The sequence below is a fragment of the Galleria mellonella genome, unplaced genomic scaffold, assembly GCF_026898425.1.
Source record: "Galleria mellonella isolate WM207_F2 unplaced genomic scaffold, CSIRO_AGI_GalMel_v1 utg537, whole genome shotgun sequence".
In the NCBI taxonomy this organism is placed as follows: domain Eukaryota; kingdom Metazoa; phylum Arthropoda; class Insecta; order Lepidoptera; family Pyralidae; genus Galleria; species Galleria mellonella.
Window position 1 is genome coordinate 3,270,560 of NW_026442112.1, and position 25,451 is coordinate 3,296,010.

Genomic DNA, 25,451 nt, shown 5'->3' on the forward strand with positions numbered 1-25,451 from the left:
CCACCGTTACCGTTAATTATTTTTAAAGAAAATAATTTCAAGCGACTTAAAAAAAAAGGATATTCTTAGTTCAGTTGCATTTTTTTTTAATTTAACGTAGTATTAAAGTTTCATCAGGACCGTCAACGCGCACATGACACCCTCAGTGTCGCAGGCGATGATGATAAACGGTCACTGTAGCGATTTTTTTTTTTTTTTGGAAAGCGTTATGAGTAATTCCTTTATAACATCTACATTTATTTTGTCTTATAATTTCTGCATCTTTTTAATGCGCAAATACTCATTTTATTTATTAAATAATACGTGAAAATACATTGTATGCGTAAGTATAATGAACACTGATAAAAAAGTGTAAGCAAATTTTCTAAAAAGTTGACCCGTTTTCCAGACTCGATGCTCTATCTATACAATCTAAGGTGTCATCATATTGTCAAATTGTTTAGTAGGAGCAATAGAAGCCAAAATAACTATTTTTATTAATTTTGTCCGTCTGAAAAACATACAAAGCTAGTGCACCATGTCAACATGCGGCTTTTGGGGGGAAAGGGATTGTTAGTAATGGAGACTAAGAATCCCATTGCTAGCAATATATCCAACCAGGTCGACCTCCTCGCAGTTCCTGGAAACTATCATGATTAACTCCTGATGAATTCATCATGATGGGCTAACTGGCTTGTATTCATCCTCATCGATCACCCTTCTCTGGTGCCCCGCCAGCGTATCCCATTAGCGCAGGCGGGGTTACCACTGCATTTTCATCCAATACAAAAAAAATTTTCTAAAAGTCTAACTAAAAAATTTGTGTATATTTTCATACGCCATCTAGAGTTATGGGCTATTTGATTGCTTATTTCATTAGTTTGTTAATAGACTTTTTTTAAATAATACCTTCAAACTAACACATTACTAGTCTTGTTTTTTACATTTTTTTAATAGTAGAGGAGCTCAAAGCAAATACATGTAAAGAAATAAAAAATTTGAGTCGACTCGAGTTAAACAGAATTTCAAATTAAAATATGAAACAAAGAAAACATGTGAATTTATTTATAATTATCACTAGACTAATGAATCCTAGTTGTATATATATAGATGGAGAAATGGAAATTATATTCTCCATCTACTGCACAAATTTTCTCAAATTTTTTATATGCCATTTAAATGTCATTAGACGTCGTTTCTCCAGTCCGACGGAAATCCAAACGATGTTCATTACGGGCGCTGATCACTTGGTACCCTTAAATTGCTTTGCAATATAAAATAGACGCTTACAAGTGAATAAAAAATACTAGCCATGGTATCATATACATAATGTTATGTTCTTTTATATATGATAATGGTAATTTAATAGGTAATATTAACCTGAAAGAGATCGCTATTTAGCGATAAGGCTGCCCATTGTTGCTTTTATATAAATGAATTTATATAATTTATTATTCATTTTGATTGTGTACATATTTTTAACCTTTATAATCTGTGTCATTCTTTGAAGGGAGCAATAAAAAGTTTACATTCATTCATTCGTTCGTTCATTCATTCATTCGTATAGGAATAGTAACCTCTCTAGTGATATTAATGTACAGTGGCGAGGTAACAGCGAGAAATGATAGGTGAAAATGAAAGCGCAGACAAGTTAGCCCATTGTGACGATATTCATATGAATAAACTACGATAGTTTCCAGGGAGAACCGTGTAGAGGTCGACCTGATAGAGTATTATATTAACACTACTTGGGCTATTAGACTCCATAAGTAACAATCTCTTTCCCCCCAGTATGGTATGTGCTATCCATCTATGGTGCTACTCATACCTATAGCCAATTTCCACCACTTTCACATTCTAAGACGAATTAAAAAGTTCTTCTAAATCTTTTCACAGTTGTGTTCCTAATGGTCTAATTTCGGGGAAGGGATTGTTATTTATTTATTTATTTATTTATTTACACTTTATTGCACCAAGTAAAAAGAGAAATAACAAATACAGTAAATATTAATGAGAAGTGATTAAGCAATCTCTTCCAGACAACCTTTGGGTAGAGGACATTGAGAAAAAGACAAAGAATGGTGCACTATTATATAAATATTACAAACATATATAGATACATACATACATATATACACATACATATATAATATATACACAATTAAATATATACATAACATACATACACATACACCATATATAATATATCAATTAAATATATACATAACATACACATACTTAACACCACACATACAAAAGAAAAAAAAATGACGAAGGAAAACGAAGAGAGAACACAGGAAAATAGTACTAAAGTGAGAGGTAGTAAGATTTAACAGAGGTTTTGAAGCTAGTCGCACCGAATAGAGGTAGGTAGTGAGTTCCATAGACGAACTGCCTGAATAGTAAAGGATTTAGAATAAAAGGAAGAAGAATGAGTGGGAAATTTAAACTATGAGAAACAAGAATGGTTAGATAATCAGGAGCAGCAGGATTAAAAAGGATTGTGTCAAGAAGAGACAGGATATGCAGATTACGACGAAAACGGATTGCGAAGACCAAATATGAAGCGGATACATAAATTTTGCCTTTTTATCCTCGCCCATAATCATCCCTCACAAACATTTTTTGATGCCCCATGCCAAGAGTAATCTATGTATCAAAAACCAATAGCGACTCCCAATAATAATGGCTTGTGTCTTCAAGGGGTTTATAACAAGACCATGAGATTTTCCAGATATACGTTCCAGATCGGCGTTAACAGTAGATATTCTAAAGAGATATCAACCCTAAAGAGTAAATCTGTAAATCATCTTAAAAAAAAATGGTCTAACTGGAAACTATCGTGGTTAATTCTAGTGGAATTCATGGCCCATCATCCCTCACTGATGAAGAATGCGCAGGCGAGGTTATATCTATCACCCTCTGGTGAAGATGATATCTATCTCACTATCTAGAATGAGTCTATTTCATTGATTTTCCTACATTTAAAACGGCGCGTACGAAGTAGCGAGCAAAAAGTATTTGAATAAAATTGTTGGATTTTTGTTTACAACACAGGGGGCAAACGAACATGCGGCTCAACCTGATGGTAAATGACTACCACCGCCCATGATCATCCACAACACCAACGGCATAGCAGGTGTTCTGCTGGACTTTTAAAAAGAAATATGCTCTTTTCTTGAAGGTTACGTTGTCGTATCGGTTCGGAAATACTGATGCTGGATAACTATAATTTATGAATCTAAACCCTAAAAATAAATTAGAACTAGTGTACTCAATATTCTTATACTTAAAATGCGTTCGTAAATATCAACATAGAGGCTAGGTAAGCATTTTGATACAAAACAGAAACATTCCGTCACTCATCGCCTGTTACTAAGAAATTGGGCGGCTATAAACCGGCGCTGACCTATATTTACCCTGAATTTTATTTTCGTACGATACATAATTTATCAGTGAATTGGTGAATAAGGAAATTATTTGCCTACACCCTTTAAAATAGATGGAAAGGGATTGCAGGTAATGGAGTTTAATAGACCTATTTCAAGCAATACGTCCTGTGAGGTTGACCCGAATCTGGTACCCCGTAAGCTACAGTTGTTAATTTCTTATGAATTCGTCACAATGAGCCAATTGACCTGAATTTATTCCCATCTGTCGTCCTACACTGGTACTTGGCCTGCATTAAAAGTGTACGTTGCCGGGGTATTAATAATTAAGGGGGAAGAAAAGGAATTGTTAGTTATGGAGTCTAACATCTCATTGCTAACAATTTACCCTATCATATCAACTTACATGTGGTCCTCCCTGGAAATAATTGCAGTTAATTTTTAGTGAAGACGTCACAATGAGCTGACTGATATCCTCATTTCATCCTCATCTATAGTATCATCTGCCACTAGTACCCTTCAAGCGTATACCAATAGCGCATATATATATATGTCTAACTAGCAGATGATTCACCTAATGTAGAATGTAACTATATATAAATCAATATGTACAGATAGAGATGCAATCGGAGGCTTCAGAATTTCCAATATAAATGTGATGATGTGATATGTGTGAATAATTGAAGTTGTTTTCATAAGAATATTTTAAATTACTTATTTCTAGTATACTTTTTTATTTCCCATATAACAAACTGTGAATGCTTCAGATGTCAGCATTTATAAAATGTACTTTGTGTATTGATATGGGTTAAACTATGTCCTCTAACTTGAAATGAGAATTTTCGCTGAAAGACATTTCTTTTGTACACAAAGTGTATTATTATGAAAATATTTTTACTATTGATATTAATATTTCGACCTCCAAGCTTGTCGTACCTTTTTGTAATATAAAACCGAGATATAAAAAAAATGGAATGAATCTTATGTCATTCTAAATGTACATATAACTTGTATGGCATTTGCAATCGTCCAAATTAACTTTAAATATGGAATAAAACTTTATTAAAAGATCTTTTACAACTGAGAACAGCAAACGAGCTGGTGACCCACCTGAGAGAAAATGGTCGCCTATAAACACGAAGAACAGTACTATGGGCGTCACTGAATATACTGTGCTGTCTATGTTACTTTTCATATATTATCATTCCTGAGGGCAATAGTGTATTGCCTCTATAGCATGTAATTTATCGTCATATTTGACTCTTCAATCGGTAACATAACCATAGAAGAATTATATGCTTCATAACAGAAACACAAGTGGGACAGACATACCCAATCAAACGACTATTGTACAAAGACTCCCTCTGGTTCAGTAATTCTGAAACAAGATCTATGTGCTCGCATTTTAAACGGATTAGTTTAATTCGTTCAATTAAAGCATCTAGCACTTGCTCGCTTTCCTTCTTATAAGTGTCCGTTTCCCGTCTTCATTTCTTTATTGCTCACACAATCTCTCTATCTTCATTCTTAATTAAATGAGCCCGTACTTCCACCGTCTGGTACAAGTACTCTCAACTTTATTATTATTCTATCAAGGTTAAATATGCAACAATTTACGAGGGGAATAAAAGATTTGTCGCCCTGGTAACAAAAGATCGAAAGTAAGGCAGCGATTCGTGAAGAAACTTTTTCATGAAACAAGGTCGTGACTTAGTAGCTTTGTTAGAATGCAGCTTTTATGATCTTTGTGAAAATAAAAAAGAAATTCAATATCTTCTCTTTGAGTCTCCTCACGTAGACATCGCGTTAATAAAAAACATTTCGTTACATCATTTGTGATATTTCTTTTATACCACTGAAATGGCAAATAAGCACACAGCCCGTCTGATGGTAAATAGTCACGAAGTCCTAACATCGCTACCGTGACCATTTATCATCATCGACTGCAACACTGGGGGTGTCATGTGCGCGTTGCCAACTCTGATGAAACCTTAATACACTATTTTTAAAGAATATTTGTAAAAATATATTATTTATTCAAAACAGATCACATGTTGACGACAATAAAATAAACGTTACGTTACGACACGTTGAAATACAATAAAAGTAATACTTTTAAAACTATGGATATATTGATGTACCCATCAGGGTCGGCAACGCGCACGTGACACCCCTAGTGTTATAGGCGTACATAGGCTATAGTGACTTTATCATCAAAGGGGATGTATACTTGTTTACTATTTTCGTTGTACAAAAAATATGACAAATGATGTAACATAATATTCTTTATCTACGTGATGAGACTCAAAGAGAAGACATAGAATTTTTTCATGAATAAAAAGAAAAAATAAATCTTATTAAAAAGGTCTATAAACAATTTTATTTAGGTAGATATAGAGAGGCTTAACGCGGAAAATAATAACTCTATAAAAGCCTTATTTACATTACATTAGATAGATATTATTTAACAGCGCTTGTAACAGAAGTGGTCGTACGATACGTCGCTGATCAAAACGTATTAGACTCTGATTTCTTTCAAATAATTGTTAGCAATTAAAGCAATCAAGTTGCCATTTAAAGTAAGTATTGGCATCAATTTAACTATTTTATTATGTTTGTCATAGACAGAATTAGATAGGTATATATAATTCAAATCTCTGTCTTCTTCATGACAAAAGGACTTGATTTCATGATACATATGCGTAGACATGTATCCCTAATTAGAAAGAGACAAAGAGACATTTCTAATATACAAAAGTTTCAAAAATAATTAAGATTATGTTCCACAAAAAAAAAGGACTTCAATTGTGGCCAGTTATTTTGATTTAAAAACTAAAGTACTGAACTGATTTTGATAAAATTTCTATGGGACCAATTTGTAAGTATATCTTTTCAGATAAAAAAAAGAATTATGCAAATCGGTTTACAACTAACGCAGTAATGAGGTAACAAACAAAAAAATACAACCGGATTGAAAACTTCCTTTTCGTCTAGGGAAGGTAGATAAAGTTTTGTTTGAGAAATCAGTTCAGGATACAATAGGACTGATATACCTGAAGAAGGTAAAAGCCCTTAAAATAATATAAAAAAAAAAACTTCCTTTTATCTTGATGGCGGTTGAAAAAGTAATTGTACTATGAATAGGTATTTTAGTTTGTTTCGTTCTAACGGTAAAAAGGTCAAATAAGATTACGGAATATCAATTTCATGAAGGGGTTGTTTGCACTAATCCTCAGAAGGGATAGGAAACGAGACGAAATCCCGACCTCTGTTTGAGCTCTGCAAATTGTCTAAGGCTTGATTACGATAATTAAGGACTCTCACTCCTAATGGAATTGAACCTTTCACTTTGCTAGCATTATTGGTATATTTTTATATCAATGTTCAAGATTCCATAGCAAATAATTTGTGAAATATAAAAAAATTATGTGAAAATAGATAATTCACAATGGTGTTGTTGATAGTAATATTGGCAATGATGTTTTATCTACCATAATCCAAGATTCGATATTTTTTAAGTCATCATATCATCTTATTCCTTTTCCATTAAATTTGTTATATTTTTCTTTTTGAATTTTTTTTTAAGACTCATTTATATCTAGTATTGTATTAGTTAACTATTCACTGCTGAACATTGTCTTTCCCCATAAGAGGAGTTTTGCCTGTAGTTGTCACGCATGGCAATAAAGGTTGGCAACCGCAATTAGACTTTGGTAATGTTTAAAAAAGGACACTGCTGCCCATCTCTCGACCAATAAGTCGCCTCTTATGACACTTACGATAAAGAAAGGCGTGGCCCAGTCTATGCCGATACCATACGGCGGACCTATGTAATTGTTGCAAAATATATTTTAGGGATGAGCAGCAGCGTTCCTGTTTTACCATTTCTAAAGACTGACTGATTGTAGTTGCCAATCCGCCTGCCAAGCGTGGCAACTATTGACATTGTCCCCCCCCCCTCCCCCCGCCTCTCCCCCAAAGGAAAGAACTATGTTCAACAGTGGACAGTTAAATGCGGATATGGTGATACCTACCTAGTTTTATTTCACATTTAGTAGATGGTCACCTCATATAACTGTACTCGTATGTTAAGAGACAGAAATAACAAAATATTTATTATTTCGTAGTTGCTTATTCCGCCACTCCGTCGGTCTCCATCTGTTATTACACCGTTATACACCCACGCAAAATGTATCCATTTGCTAAACGAATATATTTTTAGAAAGTGAAAGGATTTACAGTTTTATAGTCTAATTAATACATCTGTTTTTTCCGTAGTTCTCGCTCGATATGTATATTGAACAATGTACAAATGTAAATTTGTGATTGTGACGTAAACGTATTCCACTCTGGAATACATTTCAGAATAATTAGATAAATAATATTCTTTATTGTTTCCTTTATTGTAAATTTTTACAGGTTGCATTTTTTGTTGCAGGTAAAAGCTTAATATTATAAATCTGAAAATATGTAAAGACGTTTATGTTTGTAGCTCTTAAACGGCTGAATGATTATTATTAAACTTATATTAATTAATGTACGAAATGTAGATTTATATTTATATCTTGGTTTGTATTTGTGTGTATGTATGTATGTGTGTGTATATATATATATATATATAAACATATATGTATACTACACTTTCACATGTACATATTATTAAAGATTAGGATAGAATTGCTGTATTACATTCATTTGAATTAAACACATGCCCAGTCATTACTAAATTGATACGTGATTAAACCTCATAAAAAACATGAAAACCTATTAATGATAATAGGTTTCAACATTTAAAAAAACATTAACTTATTCTTAATTTTTTTAAACTTAGAACAAGATCTGTTCTAATTAGGTTTAAACACAATTGTATATTTGACGTAACTTTCTCCTTTCAGCTTCTCAAGGCTGGAAAAAATCCTTTTAAGGGATAACTCCATCTCGGTAGATTTTTATAATAATTTAACATCAATAGTAAAAGTGATCAATAGTACAAAAGCATATAAATAAATAAATAACATGCAATAGCTAAGGTATTGAATCGTAAAATCTTTGCAACACAACCTTAACATATTATTATACAGGTAATCATTACCATAAGTACAAATATAGGTAGCTATTACCTAACAATGACAGATAATTGCGGTAAACTGTTCAGTGTAATTGTGTATTCTATCACAGATCGAAAACAGTTTATCACTATGTAACATCGTATTCTATATCGCGTTCTTAATCAACATCCAAATAGATGAAATTCTTAATTCTATTTTATATAAATCTATTGTTTTCAAATTGTTTTACAAGGCATAATCTTGCTTGCAATATTCGTACTATAAAAAATGAGTACGCGCAATTCTGTATTCTAAATTTAAATTATTTAATTATTCAATCAATTAAAAAAACTCGATCCAATATAAATACTACGTGACAATAATTTAAACCATTAATGTGTCAATAATTAAAATACAAATTTACAATTTATAATTAATTAAGGAAAATTTATTTATAAAAATTAGTACTAATAATTTATTGTTATCCTTGAGTATCATAGATATTTTATCTGTTTACGCAATATTAAGTGCTTCAACATATTTAAATCTCATTTTTATATTCATAATTTATTCTTAATAGGCAGGATCTTAGTATATTTTAGTCTATGATCAAATAAAAAATGTAACTAGGATTGTCATTGATTCCCACTCTCTTCCGTTCGACGCTCGGACAAGCACGCTTATCTCTGGGACTATATATCAATAATTAAAAAAAATATAAGGATATAATTAATTTGATATTATTCAATCAGAATACTTGTTAGTGTGTGTTACAAGAAATAAATCAGAAAGTGAATTCAGTAATTTTCAGTTTCATTTACCAAGCAGTCACAACCACGTGTGCCCACGATCAAACATTAGAGTGGACACTGCCAAATAATAATTACAACAACGAACTATTTAACTTGCGTGGGTGAATTACAATAAATATAACACTACTATGTGGAGGGGAAAGAGATTGTTAGTATTGGGGTCTAACTGACCTATTGCCAGCAATACACCCTATTCGACCTCGACCTGGTCGACCTCCACACGGTTCCGCCTGGAAACCATCGTGGTTCAATCTAGCGGAATTCGTCACGATGGGCTAACTGACCTGCTTTCATCGTCACCTATCATCCCTCACTGGTGCTCCGCCAGCTTACACCAATAGCGCAGGCAGGGTTACCATTCCATTTTCACCCACTAAAAAAACACTATTATGTAGGTAGAGGGTTCCGTGAACGGTCTACAATAAATCTCCATTATTTTGATTGAAATACTCCAGAGCTTCGAGTTTGTTGTGCAATAAACTATTCATAAATCTCTCTAATTAATATAACAAAACCTAAATGTTTAGAGTAAAAGAAGTATATTAGGTTAATTGGTTGTAAAATCTGACAAAATAAGACTACAGATTTTGAGTAGATATTTTCAATGTATGTATTGACCCATATTTTCTTACATATTGCCTCGATATATACATATATGTTTTATTATGGTTGTAGATGAGATAGTGTATCTCTCTTCTATGTATCTTCTCTAGATCTAAATATGCATGCTGCTTTTTATTGCTAAGGAAGCTTATTAAGAAAGTAAAGAAGAAAATAGGTTTTATACAAATAAGGTCATTTAACAAAATCTATATAGGACTAATACAATAATAATACGTATTAATTTGAAAATAATTACTAAAATATTTTTAGAATTTGCGAAATATAAATTATTTCTTGTCGGTTGAATATTTCGATTTAATTTTGACGACGAAAATGACGTCAATAAATATAATGATTTAGGTTATTAATTTATCTTTTAATTACACTATTAGAGGTGCGGCATTTAAATCGGAACACTTGAATATAACAGGTTTTAAAAAATAACAACTTGGAACTGTTCCATTAAACACTAACAACCGTTCCAGTTTTACAATTTACTGCAACGTTCTAAGTAAACACGGAACATGTTCTCGTAACGAATTATAATAGAATTAACCTGTAATAGAATGTGATAGCAGCTGTTCTTTACTCAAGAACAATGAAACAATGTTCTGATATAGTATTATATTCATATTCATATTTCTTTATTAACCAATGTAACAGTTTTTGTCACATAGAGGCAAATCGATGTTAACATTATAATTTTAAAATTTACAAAATAAATAATAAAAATAATGTAATAAATCAATTACAACACATGTCAATGTAATAGTAATAAACATGTCAATAATGATATTTACAAATTTTAAAATTGGAAATGTCAAACTTGTTACAATTAAAAATTAAGATATAAAAAACAAATTATGTCATAATTTAATAATGGCAGTTATATTGGCATGTGATATTAGCAGTTGTTTTGTAACAGGTTGTTATTTTGAAACAGGTCTGTGAAACTGTTGGAATCGGAACTGGTGCAACAAGTTCCTTATTTTACCTGTTTCAGACCACTCCTATAGTCGTATTTATGGTGCATGATATATAATGTATATGATATTTTATTGTTATTTTAAAACAAGTTCGAGTACAGATTTAATTCCTCTAATATTGTATCAGCCGTTAACTCTCTTCTGCTGAACAAAGCCTCCTCCATAAGAGGGATTTCTCTAGTAGCAATTTAGTTTTTGGTGATGTTTTAAGGGAAACGCTACTCCCCATCCCTCCACCATATGGTCTCTTAGTTGCCTCTTACGACACCCATGGTAAAAGATTCTTATTCTATGCCGGGACCCATACGACGAAATTCCTCCATTATCTAGTACGAAATCCAGAAAATACGTTACTCCAACAATGGAATTACTATTATAATGATATGATAAAAAAAATATCCAAATGAGTTAACAACTAACGGAGCAATGAGGTAACAGATATAAAAAAAATTAGGCGAATTGAGAACCTCCTTGTTTTTGAAGTCGGTTAAAATAATATAACCAGTTCTCGTAAAGTAAAAAACTCGGATCACGGCCATGAACTTGAGTTCGTGAGATTCGAGAGAACGCCGAGGGGAAGATAAAACAAAGAACTTAATGCTATGTCGTGATTCTTGATAGAATATAGTCAAACAGCAAATATCCATCACCATTCTTTGTCAAGGACTCTCGTTATATCGATTCTATTCATAGATGACTATTGATAAAGTAGGTTAGAACATTCACCGAACCTTAAAGTCACTTAATCCCGTTATAAAGTAAACAAGGCCGTTAATATTTCCTTCATATTTTTCCCGAATGGTTTCGCTTTAAAATATTTACAATAGTTCATGCTGAAAGTATAAGGGGGGAAAGGGATTGTTAGTAATGGAGACTGAGAATCCCATTGTTAGCTATATACCCAACCAGGTCGATCTCTTCGCGTTTCCCCCTGGAAACTATCATGGTTAATTCCTGATGAATGCATCATGATGGGCTAACTGGCCTGTTTTCATTCTCATCTATCACCCTTCTCTGGTGCTCCGCCAGCGTATCCCGTTAGCGCAAGCGAGGTGACCATACCATTTTCACCCATAAAAAAAACTGAAAGTATAATGGTTTAAATGAATATTTGACAAGCGAAGTTCAGGCAATTTTGTACGTTAGGTGTATTTTTAACTTGTATAGATAATTCTAGTGTTGTGTGTATTTATGAGTATCCATCTCATTAACTACTTAACACAAGGTCTCTTCCGTACTTGATAAACAGACAACAAAAGACTTTGAATTCATAAACATATCTTTTGCTTTTCATAAATCAGCATGGGGTTCTTCAAAAGGGGGGTAAAGAGGTTCCTTCAGGGTCGGCAACGCACGCGTAATACCTCTGGTATTGCAGGTGTTCATAGGCTACGGTAACCACTTACCATCAGGTGGGCCGTATGCTTGTTTGCCACCACAGTGGTAAAAAAAATCTTCTCCTGTCTGTTTACATTCGACAATCTTGATGTCTTACTTAGATAGTATACAATCTATCTGATAGTGATAGGCTATCTAGGACTTCCTAGTATAAACGTCTAGTTCCATTGCTAGCAATATACCCTGTCAGGTCGAACTCCACGTGGTTCCCCCTGGAAACCATCGTGCTGAATTGCAGCTGTGTTCATCACGATTGGCTAACTGACCTACCTTTATATTCTCACCTATCATTCCTGACTAGTGTCCTACCAGCACATACCGTTAGCGTAAGCGGGATTACCATTCCATTATCATTAAAAAAAATGTATAAGCGGTTATAGTTTTTTTTTTTCAACCGATTTAAAAAAGAAGAAGGTTATCAATTCGGTTGTATTTTTTTTTATGTTTGTAACCTCATAACTCTGATTTGGAAAATTCTTTTTTTTACCTGAACGATTATACTTACCAATTAGTTTTATAGAAATTTTATCAAAATCGATTTAGTACTTTAGTTTTAAATCAAAACAACTGGTTTTGTCATAATTAAAGTCGATTATTTTAATTTATTGCTAGAAAAATAACTTATTAGACAGTTCAATTGAGGGAAATAACTATCATTGCCTATGAAGTGAGTTGCCAGTGCATTGCCTTTTAAACAGTCATGACCTTATATTATTACCTACGCTAAACGGCGATTTGGTATTTAGCTTAATTTCGAGTTGATATACATTCCTTTGTTTTTTGTTTGTATTGTATTTGTTCACCTAATCACCTCTTACGACACTATAAGTGAATAGAAATTTGTTTTGTATTGTATTTATATTATATTGGTCAATATCAAAGCAAAGCAATAATGTGAAACGAAGCTGTAAAAGATAAGCTTTTTTTTATACAACTTAGAATGGCAAACAAGCTGACAGCCCACCTGATGGAAAGTGGCGTATAGACATGAGCAGTACCATGCACATAACAGAGTATACTGTTTCGCCCATGATACCCCCCATGCATTGCCATTGTTATTCCTCTGTACCCTGTAAATTCACGCCATATCCCACCTTTCAAGCTGAAACACAGCCATGCAGTCACAACTGCTTTACGGTTGAAACACGAATGCAACAGAGGTACCCAAGCAAACGACATTTGTACAAAGTCTCCCTCTGGTAAACGTTTGATAAAGTTTTAAAAGAATACTTTAGTAAATTTCTAATTAGTGTCAAGGATTTTAAAAATGGTGTCTAATATTTTTATATAATTGTGGAATTGGTATAAAACGGAACGTATGTTAAAAGTGAATGTTGTATGCATAGACTGGAATACGAGGAAGGATGACTGATGTGGAGTGAAGTGAAGAGGATGAAGTGTGTGTGTGGTCCTACGAATTATTTCTAAGATTTAGTTTTGCAATTATATAAAGGTTGAATCGCTTGTGCAAAGAAGGAATTTTATTTCTGGCTCCTTGGACCTACATAGTTATATCATCACCATCATGCAGCTGTTAACTGTCCATTGCGAACATAGACTTCCCTCATAAGGGGAGGTTTTGCCAGTAGTTAGCACGCTTGGCAGGCAGGTTGGCAGTTAGGCTTTTAAGGATTTAAGAAGGACGATGCTGCCCATCCATTGACCATTTAATTACCTTAGTCGTCTCTTATGACACCCATGAAAAAAGAAAAGGTGGCACATTCTATGCTTGGACTACTTAGCTGTGTATGTATTGTTTTATATGAAATCATAATATAATTTTGTAAACAATTCGAATTACAAATCATTTTGATACTTTTGAGGTTAACTTTGCACAAACTATTTCTAGGAATAAATCCTCTATTGTCAATATCGTTGATTTATTTCTTCTATCCAATAAAACTTCAACAATAAATTTCAAACTTCTATTAGATATATCATTGATTTTTGTAGAAATAAAAAACTTAGACATTTGTAGCCTTGTGTTACAGTTGTCCTTTAAGTATTTCATCTCAAGTTATCAAAACATCTATTTACAGACAACACTTCGAGTTCTAGTATTTTGACATAGTTTCATACACTTGAAAAATACATATGACTTTTTTTTTAGTGAATAGTTGTTTTTTTTTATACAACTTAGAGTGGCAAAAAAGCTGACGGCCCACCTGATGGAAAGTGGTAACCATCGCCTATAAACATGAGCAGTACCGTGGACATAACAGAGTATACTGTTTCGCCCATGATACTACCCATGCGTTGCCATTCCCGAGGACTCAGGTGTTATTCCTCTGTACCCAGTAAATTCAGGCCATATCCCACCCTTCAACACAGCATGCAAACACAACTGCTTCACGGTTGAAACACGAATGGGACAGAGGTACCCAAGCAATCGACTTTTGTACAAAGTCTCCCTCTGGTAATAATAGAAAAATAAACCGTGCTCATAAATAAGGGCTCGTATCGAGTCGATTGAGAAAAAGGCTGCATCAAACGCTTTCTGCTCCTCATACATAAACGTAAGTCCCTTTAACAAACATTATTTCTCTCATGAATAATAACAAACATCATTGTCAAGATCGAATCTGAAACTAGTCAGGCAACGCTAAAACTAAGTGGGTAAAGCAAATATAAATGATTAAAATACAGTTATGACTCACTATAATTATTATTCGACAAAAGAGAGGAAGTTTATTCGCTAGTAAAAATAGGCGGTACATTGTTCATTCGGCATCTATTTTCTTGTCGTTAGTCATGTAGGCATGCGAAGGTTTAGCCTATTGTATGTAGAATGTCTAATATTTTATTTTTATATACAGGGTGCTCACTTAATAGTAAGTGACTACCACTGCTCATGAACACTCGTAACACCGGAGGAATTGAAGGCGTGCTACCGGCCTTTCAATAAAGAATGTGCTCTTTTTTTAAAGGTTACAACGTCTTTCGATATCGTCGATGGTGTTCCTATGAATCCTTATTGAAGGTCATGGCAATCGAAACACCGCGTGCCGATGGCAGAACAAGAAACAACGGAGGCCCTGTTGTCGGATCCCTAAGTTGAGCTGATAACGGCGAGATGTTTAAACTGCAGAAACAATGACACGTAGTGTTCCTTCTACGTATTTGTTACCCTATTCGTTTGTTTATAATAATTACGTCCCGTGTGAAACTAGTGTTCATAGTAGCTCCTTTGTTTTTAAGCTTTGGTGCATTCCTTGATTGAACTGCGAAATAAACACTTGTGCTTATCGTAACGATTGTAAAATGTAAAATTACAATTAAATTAAGTTCTAAATCAATTAATTTAGTGTTTTAATCATAAAGAATTGTTATTTAGTTAATAAATTAATTCTTTAAAGATTTTTGTCTCTTATTTCTAATATTTCCTTACTAATATTATAGATGTTAAAGTGAATTTGTTTGTGACATCATAGCGCCTTAATGACTCAACCAGTTACTATGAAATTTGATATAAACGTACTAATAAAATGAAGATTTATCCCGATCTGTAAACATATCCCGGTTACGCGAATGACGTTGCGGGTGAAAGCAAATAAATAAGAACATTTATTTTCTCCGTGCAATCAAGAGTTTACTCGACAATTGGAAAAAAAAGAACACAATAATTTGCTATCTGAATAGATAAAATTTCAAATATCTAATTCGATAATCCTGTTCCTACTTAGAATCCGTATTATATAACAGTTCGTATCTATAAATCAGTAGCACTATGATTAGTACCGTATCCCACTTATCTTTAGGTATATAATGATATTTATTCTTATTTGATAACCTGTTATCAATACCATGAGCTTTTCTATAGTATAGATATGAAATATTTTCAATAAAATATTTTAAACATAAAAATCAATATCTTAATTTTAGAAGCTGTAAACATATATAGTGTGGCCTGTAAGAATTTATTATGAGAAGTTTATTGTTAATTCAGACTTACAAAAAGAGCAGTGTGCGAAAAATTCCAAAAAAATAGCACCAACTGTACATTAGTGTATGCACATTAATATACATTTAACAAATGACAATGATGAAATTATCATGACATTATTACTGACGGAAGAGGAAGACCTAGGAACAACTACATGGGACAGATAAAAGAAACACTAGGTGTCATGTCGTATAGGGAGGTCAAGGATATGGCCTGGGATAGAATTAGCTGGAAGAAAATGCATAAATTAGTTGCACCGACAAGAGGAAACTCTTAAATAAAAAGAGAATGCTGAAGTCATGATATTTCTGTCTATTATTGCAATAAGAACAATTTGTGGACTAATAAAAAATAGAAGAGTTATAAAACTAATAATATAATAAATAATAGTTTCCATGATAAGAACGTGTATGTAAATGTATGAGTCATACTTCAACAAAGCAAGCTGAAGAACCATAATTTGTTTATGATATTAAATTTAGAACACTATAGCAAGGAGGTGATTTAGATAAAACTAAGCTGTAGGTACTTAGCTATAATATTTATAAAATAGTTAACATAGATGCTGTTCAATGTAAAGCCTTCGTTGATAATGAATAAGAGAATTACAGATGTTCAAAACTCGACTATAATGAGCCACAAGTTACCTTACTAGAGATAACAGTTTAGAGAGCTGTAGTTAAAAATCAATCTGTCAATTTGTCATTCCTTTAATGGCCTTTACCAATTTAAATATTGTACGTAACGATAATGTATCTTTGTTCTTTTGATTGTCATTATTATTTTTCCAAATTGTATTTACTTTTAAAAAAGAATGTTCGACTTTCACCTGACCATGTTTACAAAGTTTTATGTTGAAATTATAATATCTGGCTAATATCTTAAATGTAATACTTTACTTATGTAATAAAATTATAACGAAAATGTCTGTACATGGAAGATATTTAAGGAAAAATAATATAAAGGATCTTAATAAGATCAATAGAAACCTAAACGATAATGTTTGAAATTTTTTTTTATCTATATATATATAACACAGGTGGCAAACGAGCATGCGGTTCGCCTGATGGTAAGTGACCACCGCCACACATGATCACCCACAACACCAAAGGCATTACAGGTGTGCTGCCGGCCTTTTTTTCTTGAAGGTTCTGATGTCGTATCGGTTCGGAAATACTACTACGGGATGTCAATTCCAAAGATTGGTTGTGCGTGGAAAAAAGTGCTTCGAAAAACGCACGGAAAAGGACCGCCACTCATTCAGATAGTTGTTGGGATGAAACTTTAGTTTGTTTATTCCGGCGTCGTATAAAAGCTACTGCACCCAATTGGATGTAGTGTCCTCGATTGTGTTCCTAAAGATCTAGCTTAAAATCTGGTATATTTTTCATCTTATACGTCACCGAGGAGTAGTTCACTTCTTTTGTTTTCTTACTTCTTAAATCGATGTGAACGAAGTAGAGGACAAAAACTAGTCACAAACGTAATAAGTTGGATGTATTTTCTGCAATAATGTTGCTTTCATATCTGTCTAGACGCTGTAACCTAGAATAGCTAGATTTTTCTCATGAGTAACAAAAACTATCTGACTAATAGTTGAAGATACATCACTCAAACTAGCGATAGTCATCAACGCTATAAAATTAACAAGAAATAGAATTGGCATTCTAATATAATATGGGAATACTAAAACCAACGGTAATATCCTTTGTAATTCTACAATATATTGTTAAGTATTTTCTTTGTCTCTTTTTAGGTTATTTATTCAGTAAAACAGTTGACATAGTGTTACTAATATCTGTTTTGTAGTTACTGAAATACCTAAATATGGTAAGATTTAACTCAACGATGTCATATTATGTTTACATTTTAAGAGTTACCTACTCATCTACTTTGAAATCAAATCTCTTACAAATATAAAGAACTCTTTTGACTTACTGGTAATTTCCTATTTTGTTTCTTAATTTGGAGCTAGTTATATAAAAAAAATCCACGTTACTTAGTATGTATAGAAGAGATAGTTATTTTCTTTATAACTTGTTTCAATTGCCCCAAAATGCCCCAAAAAATAAGGCCAAAGATGAGGTGGAAAAGAGATCTGTTTTTTTTTTACAACTTAGAATGGCAAACAAGCTGACGGCCCACCTGATGGAAAGTGGTAACCGTCGCCTATAGATATGACCAATATCATGGATATAACACTGTTATGTCTATACTGTTTCGCCCATGACATCTCCCATGCGTTACCATTCCTGTGGACTCAGATGTTATTCCTCTGTACTTTGTAAATTCACGCTATATCCCACCCTTTAAACCGAAACACAGCTATGCAAACACAACTGCCTCACGGTAGAAACACGAATGGGACAGAGGTACCCAAGCAATGAAGGTTATGAAACAACAGGGCTTCAATAATTTCAAATAAATTAAAATGGTCGAAGGAGGCCTATTTAGTTTAGATATTTCTACAAAAAGTTTTATATCATATTTAAATTGTACAGATATATGGTATATATTTATCTGTACTCTGTTACTAACTACATAACTACTAATAATATATATAATTTATTTATCGTATTATTTTTGCACCATATATGTTATGCTTTATATACAAATCTTATAGAATAACTTCTCCATTCGAGTTCCCAAGGTTGACTGGAAGAAATCTCTTTAAAAAATATAAGTCCACGTGTGTACTTTTTATTATAACTTTATATATATATATATATATATATATATATATATATATATATATATATATATATATTTCGTTAAAATTATGAGCATAGTAAGATAAGAATTATACTTTTTGTTGGCAAGAATGATTAAAATCAAATGATACGAATACTTAAATTAATACACTAGCAGGTAATTATTTTGGATATCTTTGACTACAATTATCTTGGAATATATATATAAGAAATTTCTAAATCTTCATCGTTAAAACGATTAAAATTTTAATTAAAAATTTTAGTAATTTCCTGTCACTCATCTGGATCAACATGATCTCTATTAGTTTCATCTTATTCTAGAATTTAAATATTTTTACTAAACTGAATATTGCATCGTTTTATTCTAATTGTTTTTAGAATTCTATTGAAAAATTTAAAATTGTCTTCAAATAGTTCTGATTTTTTCTTTTCATTTTTAAAAACGCAATATTCATAGGAAAATGAAACAATATTTGAGCCAATTTTCAATATATTCTTAATATATTTTATTAACATATGTAGATGAATTACCAAAATATATCATACAAACAAGATTCATATAAGATCAGATAAGTTCTTTATTTGAGGTATGACAACTAAATATTTACTCAATGTTTTGTATTAGGCACTAAACGATGTAGACAATGGGTTATGTTACGTAAAATTTCTTTATTAAAATATGTAAACAGATGTATCATAAAAATACATTAAATATTCTCAAATAAAAAATAAACTACAACTTTAAATATATTTTACCTGATTAAAAAATCTGCAAGGCAAATCCACAAAAGAGAGCAACGTTGGCAGACACTGTAAACACGTTTATTACACTCACAAACTTCTTTTTTTTTTTATTAAATAAAATTACGCATATAGAGTGGTTAATATTTTATTGTTACACGGATGGTCGCGGCGAGCAGTCTTTCTGAACACTCATGTATTACTAGGTCCCATTCTAGCGAACGGACCGATTCAACGAACCCAACTAGCGGATCGTAGGCAGTACGTTGATATACAGCGCGCCTTGTGATTGTGTGCTTTTGCCAACGAACAAAGACGAAGCCATCCGAATCGCCAGCTGTTTAATGTTTGTGAACTCGACACATCAAATCGATTGTCGATTCGTACTTTGTGACATAACACCTCTTAAACATATTACCATTAATTCCTAGAGCCCTGAATGCAACAGTAATCTATGTGTAGTAACTGTACTTTATCTATACAACTTAATTTAACCTTTCCGTATCTAACTCATTTTTATTTAATTTTTAATACTTTATACAAATACATAACAACGCAAAATTATTCCCTTATCTATGTGTGTTTAAAATCGTGCCAGTAAAAAAATAAATGTTATGTATGTTCTAAAATAATAACGGAGATTGTGAAAACGAGTACATAATAAGTGCGGTACGCACCGGCTTGGGGTAAGTCCGGTGCATACTCGGTGCGCGCGTACCGGCGGCAAGCGAGACGGCAACATCTAGCGGTGTTCTTCTAACATCGATTTCGGTCATTGTGCCTGTCTCTGTTTGGCTCAATGTCCCCTCTTTTTCGCGTGGCGCGACGCGCACTGCGGATGTACCGACCGTTGGTTTAGCTTGTTGGAATATGGATAGTGGCCTATTTTGGTACAAACTTAGTGCATTTTGAGCAACATTTAGTTAGGTTAAAAATATCTACTAGTTGTGGAGCCCATTGAGTTCTATTCTTTTATTTATCTGAACTCTTTATCTCTACATTACGACACAGTCCGGTTGCAAAATCAATCTAATCTACATTAAGAGATCTTGTTTAAAGACAGATTTTTTTCTGTGATATTTCAATGTTATCTAGACTGCATATTTAGAACCTGAGGGCTTACAATGAAATATTTTCCGAAATTTCGGGGACGAACGAAAAAGAAATTTGATGTTAAAATTGCATAATACCTGCCGTTTAAAATTATTAAAAATGTTAAAATATCGCTTCTTTGGACTATTAGGATAGGATTTATGATAAACGAAATGTTAAGCTCCATTTATTGGGTCGATTTCGGTACGAACAAAAACGCGAAATTGAGCCCGAAATTTCGGAATTTCATTTCATGGTGGACCACCTGTTTTAAATTTCGAATTCAAGGAGACAAATTTATCCAAATCCACAGGGTTGTATTGTATTATTGCAAAAATACAATAGCCTAAGAACAAATTTTGGCTTAATCATTAAACGTTGGTCATTAAAACTACCAATTATTTTGTATCATATTCTCGTATTCCTACTGAAGAATACTAACATGCAAAATTTCAGCTCAATCTGATTCCGTGCCTGCGAATACTTGAAAAAAAAAATATAACAACGAACAAAAAAATTTAATACAAACTTGCGAAAATTTCACAGAAAAATTGGTGTTGCATTAAACATTTTTACTTTCTGTGTAAGCGGTTGTTTAATTCGAGGAGCGCTAGGACTAGAGCTTGTGCTATCTTGCATATTTTATTCATCATCATCATCATCATGTCAGCCTTTAACTGTCCACTGCTGAAAATAAGCCTCCATTTTGAGGGGGTTTTGCCAGTAGTTGCCACGCTTGACAGGCACATTAACAACCGCAGTTAGGTTTTGGAGATGTTTTAAGAGGGTCGCTGCTGTCTAACCCTCGCCGTTCGGAAACTATCATGATTAATTCCAGATGAATTCATCATGATGGGCTAACTGGCCCGTTTTCATTTTCATCTATCACCCTTCACTGGTGCCCCGCCAGCGTATCCCGTTAGCGCAGGCGGGGTTACCATTCCATTTTCATCCAATAAAAAAAAACCCTCGCCGTCCCTTAATCGCTTCTTATGACACCGACGGGAAAAGAAGAAGTGGCCTATTCTATGTCGAGGTAAATATATAGAGGATATTTAATATAAATTCAGTATATTTAGAATGTAGAAGAACATAGGCTACTCTTTTCCTAGAAATTAATTAAATAAATATTATAAATATCAAAATAAATTAATATCACCATCACACAGATGAAGTCGTATGTATAAAACTAATATAAAACTAATTAAATTATGTAAGATGTTTCATTGTCTTGATATTTATAGCCCCATTACTGACGTTACTAGAATTACTATTATCTCGGTTATTTATATGTTTAGTTCTGTTATTATTTCCGCCTTGTTGGCGTAATTGTAGACATTGTTTTTAAATATCTGCGATATTTTATAACAATTTGAACCGAAATTAAAATAGAGTTTTTTTTTTTTATTTATATTCAACTGCATTATTTATTATGATGATTAATTTTATTTGAACCAATAATTTTTTATTACATTTATAACAATTTTTTAAAAAATTTCACTCGTCTGTGTCTTTGTCAGGATTTAAAGAACAATTTTTGTGACATAAAATGTAAAAGTTATTATTTATTATTATTTTTTTTTTAATGGATGATAATGGAATGGTAACCCCGCCCGCGCTATCGGGATACGCTGACGGGGTACCAGTGAAGGATGATAAGTGACGATGAAGCAGGTCAGTTGGCCCATGGTGACGAATTCAACAAGAATTGTTCACGATGGTTTCCAGGGGGAACCACGTGGAGGTCGACCTAATAGGGCATATTGCTAGCAATGGGGCTGTCAAACTCCATTGCTAACAATCCCTTTCCCCCCCCCCCTATTATTTATTATTGAATTGTAGTTTAAGGGAGTAGATGCACAGAAAATGTATTTATATATCAAGGGTGGAAACCAAACATACGACCCGCCTGATGATTAGCAGTTAAGATACAGTACAATACAGAATTCTTGTCGAGACAATACTACATTGTTACAGTTAAAGGCTGATATGATGATGATGATGATTATTTATATATTGAATTTCATGACGTTTTGTTAAGTGAAGAAAGCACAACAAACGAGATAAAGAAATCTCGAAATAAAATATTTTCTTTAGAGATTTCTTTATCTTATATTTACAATTTGGAATGGCAAATGAGCTGACAAACTGATGGTAAGTGATAACCCTCAGCTACGCCTGTATAGATACGAGAAGCACCATGAATAATACATAATAGACTTACATAATCTTCAAATATATAAAAAACTCCTATCAAAGTGTTTGTGGTCGCACTTCTTTGAAACGGCTCGACCGATTTTCAATTAATTTTTTTATTTATATTTAGTAGATACGAGAATAGGTCGTAAAGTATATTTCATCATTATGTGAGATCGATGTAATATGTTTTTCTCTTCCGTTCTTCTCTATTCGCAGTCACTTCCGCATTCACTCCCATTCTTTACCAAAGGAAGACTGTACAAAAGTCGTTTGCTTGGACACCTACAGGTGACAGCCCATTCGTGTTTCTACCGTGAAGCAGTTGTGTTTGCATGGCTGTGTTTCGGTTTGAAGGCTGGGATATAGCAGTAAATTTACAGGGTATAAAGGCATAACATTATATTCTTCAGGGATGGCAACGCATGTGAGGTATCATGGGTGAAACAGTATACTCTGTTAAGTCCATGATGCTGCTCATGTCTATAGGCGACATTTATTACTTTCCATCAGGGAGCCAACAGCTTCTTTGCACTTCTAAGTTGCTTAAAAAAATCAGGTCTTATTGTCTTTCACACAGTCCATCCATGTTTTTTTAGGTCTTAAGTAATTGCAGTGTACCTAGTTCTAACTTATATGGCAGAACAATGTTTGCCGATTCAGCAAATAAACTCGAACTAAAACTAACTCCTATAAAATTAACCTACATCTTAAGATTTTAAACTGTACAGTCAACCATCAAAATATATATTTATATGTAGCACAAGTGTTTTCCCGTTTATAAAGATACTTATTTATAATTTATATGAAAAGATAAACCTTTGACCCGGCAATTGATTGACGACATCATCGACGGCGATAATGATTCGAGCAAAAAAAAAACGTTACAAGAAACCGGATCGAGTCGTCAGTTACCAATACAATAATATACAGAGAATAAATTTAAAACGAGTTGTTGTAGTTATGACAGAATCTTGTTTTTATATTTATAAACGTCTGTACTTCCATAATGTGATCTGTCAACTTGTCTACCACCCTTGTGCTCTTAAAAACAAATACTTCTTTATTTATTTTATTTTATTTAATACTTTATTATACATACTAATTATACATAAAAATATATCAGAGGTAATTAAATGCCAGGTAATAAAATTTAATAAGCTAAGAGGTAAGCTAATAACCAGAGGTAGACTTTGTACAAAAGTCGTTTGCTTGGGTACCTCTGTTCCATTCGTGTTTCTACCATGAAGCAGTTGTGTTTGCATGGCTGTGTTTCGGTTCGAAGGGTGTGATATGATGTGATTTTACAGGGTACAGAGGAATAACAACTGAGTCCTCAGGAATGGCAATACATAGGGGGTATCATGGGCGAAACAGTATACTCTGTTATGTCCACGGTACTGCTCATGTCTATAGGCGACGGTTACCACTTTCCATCAGGTGGGCCGTCAGCTTGTTTGCTATTCTAAGTTGTATAAAAAAAAATGCAAAATGTAAAATCATCAGATCTCATACTTAGTTATGAGAACTTATAACATGCATCTCAAGAAAACTTTGTTTTCTGTAAGGATTTATTTTAATAATATTATATTTATTAATAAAATAAAAGAAACTACATGGACAGCAGCGTCCCTTTTAAAACATCATCTAAGCCTGACTGCGGTTGCTAAACCGCCTGTCAAACATGGCAACTACTGATAAAACCCCACCTTATGGGGAGGGCCTATGTTCAGCAATAAACAGTTTTAAGGATGATAATAAATATATGTATATATATTATACATGATATGAAGTTTATACTCCTCGAGAATTTTTAGAACGTTTTGGACGACTGGTCAGACCAAAATATCTATAGAAATAAAACTGAGAACTACCACAAGGCTCTCAATCTAGCGTAGTGACGTGAAGGCTGTCTTCACGTCACTACACTATGAACACAGATTAATAAAAAAAAATTACAGTATATAAACCTATTATCACAAAGTAAATACTGAAGACGTAATCCAGTATATTGATCCGACCAAATACGCTAAGTGATATACTGCCGGAGGTAGAAACAAATTAAGGAGCATTCTTTCCTTCTGTAGTTTTTTTATACCACGAAGGTTTGCCACCTTCGTGGATTAAAAAAACTACAGAAAAAAAAGTACAAGTATACAACTCGTCTGATGGTAAACGGTCACTGTAGCCTATGCTACAGTGCCTATGGTACTATGGACGCCTGCAACACTAGGGGTAGTGTTGCCAGGTGTCCCGATTTACACGGAACGTCCCGATTTTCAGGGGTTTGGGGATACGTTCCGATTTGTACCTGATCGAGACGCTAAATGTTCCGATTAATTAAAAAATGTAAAAGTTTTTTCATAAAACAAATGAATATTTACGCTACGTATATATTACTACGTATTATGTATATAATATAGTACTATATAGTATAGGTAATTAATATAATACTATACTTGCACTAGTAGTTTAAAACGCAATAAATTGAATCCACAGTAAAAAAGTTTTTTGTTTACTGCCCCGATCTACAACCCTAAATCCCGATTTTTT

General features: G+C 33.0%; 1 protein-coding gene across 1 annotated transcript in view; it reads right to left on the minus strand.

Annotated features, from left to right (window-relative positions):
- The window catches only part of LOC113512450 (ATP-binding cassette sub-family G member 1), a 59,345-nt gene extending 39,443 nt beyond the window's left edge, over window positions 1–19,902 (minus strand). The window contains exon 1 of the mRNA XM_052898717.1: window positions 19,626–19,902. The gene's annotated coding sequence lies outside the window, so the exon portion shown is untranslated. The remainder of the gene's footprint in view (window positions 1–19,625) is intronic.
- Between the last annotated feature and the right edge of the window lie 5,549 nt (window positions 19,903–25,451).